The sequence below is a fragment of the Mus musculus genome, chromosome 2, assembly GCF_000001635.26.
Source record: "Mus musculus strain C57BL/6J chromosome 2, GRCm38.p6 C57BL/6J".
Taxonomy (NCBI): domain Eukaryota; kingdom Metazoa; phylum Chordata; class Mammalia; order Rodentia; family Muridae; genus Mus; species Mus musculus.
The window spans coordinates 25,474,486-25,478,548 of record NC_000068.7 but is presented as its reverse complement, the minus strand read 5'-3'; the positions used below and the strand labels follow the sequence as shown (position 1 = coordinate 25,478,548).

The window sequence follows — 4,063 nt, the reverse complement described above, 5'->3', positions numbered from 1 at the left end:
TGGCCTGAGCAGGTGGCCCTGGGCCAGCTCTGGCACAGCACACTCTGTCCCTCTTTGCCTAGTCCAAAGAATAGCTCAATCTGCTCCCAGGCAGGGGGTGAGAGTGGGTGCAGAGCCTATGCTCAACAAACCAAGACAAGTGGGGGTGGATTCTGGAGTGGCCAGTTAAGCTGTGCACACGGTGGACCCTATCAGGTATCTGCTGTCATCTTGCCCAGCTTGGAGCTAAGAGCTCTGTGTGTGTTTGTATGAGCAGTGAACAGTATGGAACATGTAGAAGGAGTGGACAGGAAGGACCAGAGAGGTGTTTGTGGAATGGAGCCCTGCGCAGGAGTGTGAGGAAGCCAACCGGTACAGATTTTCTCCTATTGGATGTAGAGGCAGGAGCTGTCTGCTTTGGGCAGGGCTAGTGTAACCTCAGTGACAGGTTGAATTTAACACCTCACTACCTCCTCCACCAGCCAGGCCACTGCTATCCAGGACTCCACTGCCTGGGATCAGCCTTCTCTACACACATGGAGCCCCTGGGGATAGGTCTCACCTTGCTGGTAATGATGCAGACCCAGGCCCAAGGCCCAAGAAGGCATGAAGGGCTTCCTCAAGCCCTGCTGCCCAACATACCTTTCCACAAGATCTGTCTTCTGCCCAGCCTTGGGAAGGAGATAGTAACTATGAACCCTGGCCAGGCAGGCCCAGTTCCCATGGGTAGAAACAAGAAACGGGGAGCTCAGCCCAATGGCATCCCGGCGCAGACTTCACATTCCCCGGTGGCCCTCAAGACCGTCCAGGTGGGGACAACATTCTCTGTCTATGTGGTGAATCTGAGGCTTTGAAAGTCATTAGGTCTCTGCCAGATGCAAGAGATGTGGCTTGGGGCCACATCTGGGGTGGGAGAGGGCCGGGCCTGTCTGTCACTAGTCCTACAGTTCCAAGGAGAGTAGTCCATCTTTGGCTTGATGGGCCACACCTTTAGGGTAGGATATGGGGTCCCGTTCTAAATGTGGACGACAGCCCATTTGCCACTGCATCTGCTCCACTCAGGTGAGACCAAGTTCTCATGGCCGCTGCCACATAAGAGAACGGTGGGTAGCTGGTAGTGGAAAATCCAGCATCGACAGGCAAGTGAGAGACCCCCCCACACACACACACACACAACAGTAGGAACTGTCTGCCTTGAATGAGCTCATGGACAACTTCCAAATACATGCACCTGCTTGTCCTGGAACCTGCGGTTTGGAGGAGAAATCAGCAGGGCAGCAAGCAGGGTCAGGCACAGTGAAAGGTTGAATCCAGGAAGATGCTCAAGCCTAAGACAGGCACAAAAGTCAGGACCAGGTAACACAGTGAGTGACTTCAGCTCAGGGACCAGTGGGAGCTCTGGGAAATCCAGGCTGCCATGAGGCATGACCTGTCTTGGAAGCATGAGAAGCAGGGCCCTTCTAGAAGACCCCAAATTCTCCTCCTCCTATTGCATCCCATATTCCCCTCAAAGACCAATTCAACCAAAGGCTCCCTCCTCTCGGCTTTCTTCTATTCTCCCCAGGACCCTGGCATATGAACACTGGGTCAGCTGAGCCAGGACCTCCTCAGAGACTGGGAAGGTGAGTTCTTCCTGTCTGAAACCCCAAGGAAGGCCAGAAGCAGCCCTGAGTCAGAGAGCATTCTGGTTCCACACTCAGAGTGGCTGTGACCATCAGTCCCCTTCCCAGCCTGCTCCTCCAAGAATTAGTGTCAGAAAGTTACAAGGTGGACTTGGCACAGAACTACAAGAGTGTTCCTCTGGTCCTCCACGTAAGGACTAAGGACCAGGGAGGATACCAGGCCGTGCTGCTGGGTAAGATGCTGGGTGAAAGATGGGTCAGCAGGGATAGAGGGGGGTCATCCTGGGTGAGGCATCAGTCCCTTAGTGGAAAGAGGGATCCTTCCCAAGACCCCCCCAAGGAAGGAATTGAATCAGAGGGTTCTCCCTAAGGCTCATCTCTCATCCTGACACAGCAGGGAAGGACCTGGACTCTTATCAGAGAAGAGGCTTATTAAGCTTGCTGAGACACTGGGTATCCTCCAGGACTGGGTCACCTTCTTGTTCAAAACTGGTCCAGGGGCCCAGGAGTTGTGGGAGGGGGTGCTGGGTTGCACAGATGTCTGTGAGGTGGCCTTGATCCCTGAGGATGACTGTGCATCAGAGCTGGGGACTCTGACAAACTAAGAGAATCACACGGCCCTGATCCTTGAAGGCTAGAGGGCAGAAGATTAGGAGAAGGTCCTCCAGTTACACATAGGGCAGGTACTGGGACTCAAGAGGAATGTCTGAGGCAGAGCCTGGGGGGAAAAGCCTACAGCCAAGCAGTAGGTCCTGGGCACAGGAGGAAGGCCCACAAGTGAGTGAGATACAATACTTCTATCTCAGTATGAAGGCAGGATACACTCAGGGCTCGATGATTCAGGTCTCAGCAGGTACAAACCCTAGCAGGAGGCACCAGATAGAGAGTCTTGTGCAAAGTGAGAGTGGGGTCTACTGTACAGATCCACCTCCAGGCCTGACACTGACAACTTGGGCTACACACTGTGAAGGAATTGGAAATGAGACATGAAGTTAGGTTCATAAGGGGCATTATGGTTGGTAAGGTTGGAGCCAAAGTTTTGGCTTCATAGTTATACCAGAATCAAGTATGCATGAAAATTGGGGGCAGGGGAGGAAGGCAGGTCATGCCAGAAATGTGCCTCCTGTCAAGTCTCTGGGTACCCTGGTCTGGGTCATCCTTCCTGTTCCACTTGAAGGTGCTAAACCAGGCCTGGGTTGAGTAGGGAAGGGGCTTTGGAGGCGAGATCATGCGAGTGTGTCTTTAGAATGCTGGGCTCCCTAACATTGCCCCCCTAGAGGAGGATGATCCAGTCATAAGTTATCTGTGAGTCTGTCTGGTAAAGATGGAAGGCCATGCGGGAGGGGAGGCATCAGCTAAGACCCTATCCTTTGCTCCCGTGACCTTCCTATGTCTAGTTCCTCTCGCTCTCCCTGCACCAGGCTAGCTCCTGTTAGGCCCCTCCTGCTGGGTTGTGTCTCTGCTCAGGTCCTTCTGGCTCTAGGTTCTCTCTCATTTCCCTTCTTCTCCTTCTTCCCTTTCTTTCCTAGGCTAGAAGGCTGTCAGAGTTGACTGACTATGGAAGGCTCGGCTCTCATCGCATCCCAACTAGACCCACAATGTCCCTGCTCACTCAGCCCCAACACAATAAATGCCTGTGACAGAGGAATGGGCTGGCTGTCCTTGCTGTCACGGGGAGAGTGAGCTGGGTGGGTGGGGGCTCCCAGCCTTTTCAACATGGTGAGCCAGACCTAGGCAGAAGCTCGAGTATCTGATTTGGGGGCTGCAATGTCCTCTGGGGCACTTGCCTTTGTTCATTCTCCTTTGTTGACCTGACTCCTTCCTTCAGCTCAGAAGCAGATAGACACATGCACTTGAACAGGACCTGGCTTCAGGCTAGGGAGCAGAGAGCCTGATGTTACCCCAGGGATCTCCTGAAGCCCAGATCCTAGGTGGGGCTGAAAAGGAAGTGTCCAAACACAGTGCTTCAGAGTGTGGTGCCCAGCTACCACACCCTGCTAGGCACTGTACGGGCTTTCTCAGAGCTGGGGGCCAGTTTCCCTGAGTCCTCTTAGACCTCATAGTGAAAGTCAGGGCTCTGTCTCAGGGCTGGACTTACATTAAGATCCAGATACACCTTTAGTTCTAGTACTCAGAAGGTGGACATTTGTGAGTTCAAGGTCAGCCTTCTCTATATAGGGAGTTTCAGGCCAGCTAGGGCTACACAGTGAGACCCTGCCTTAAAACAAACAAAAGCAAAAATAAACACATAGATAGATAGGTAGATGGATAGATGAATAGATACATAGATAGATAGATAGATAGATAGATACATACATACATACATACATACATACATATATACATACATACATACATATATACATACATACATACATACATAGAAAGATAGATAGATAGATAGGTAGATAGATAGATAGATAGATAGATAGATAGATAGATAGATAGATAATAAAAATCCA

The 4,063-nt window shown here is 51.8% G+C and overlaps 1 long non-coding RNA gene across 3 annotated transcripts; it reads left to right on the top strand.

Annotated features, from left to right (window-relative positions):
- Window positions 1-3,245, top strand: Gm35287. Of its 3 annotated transcripts, none has more exons than XR_374157.4 (4): window positions 1-195; window positions 462-788; window positions 1,544-1,601; window positions 3,131-3,245. It is a non-coding gene; the product is annotated as a predicted gene, 35287 (long non-coding RNA). The 3 variants fall into 3 exon arrangements; XR_374156.4 differs by lacking the exon at window positions 1-195 and adding an exon at window positions 212-351; XR_866042.2 differs by lacking the exon at window positions 1-195 and having other exon boundaries at window positions 362-788.
- The last annotated feature ends 818 nt before the right edge of the window (window positions 3,246-4,063 follow it).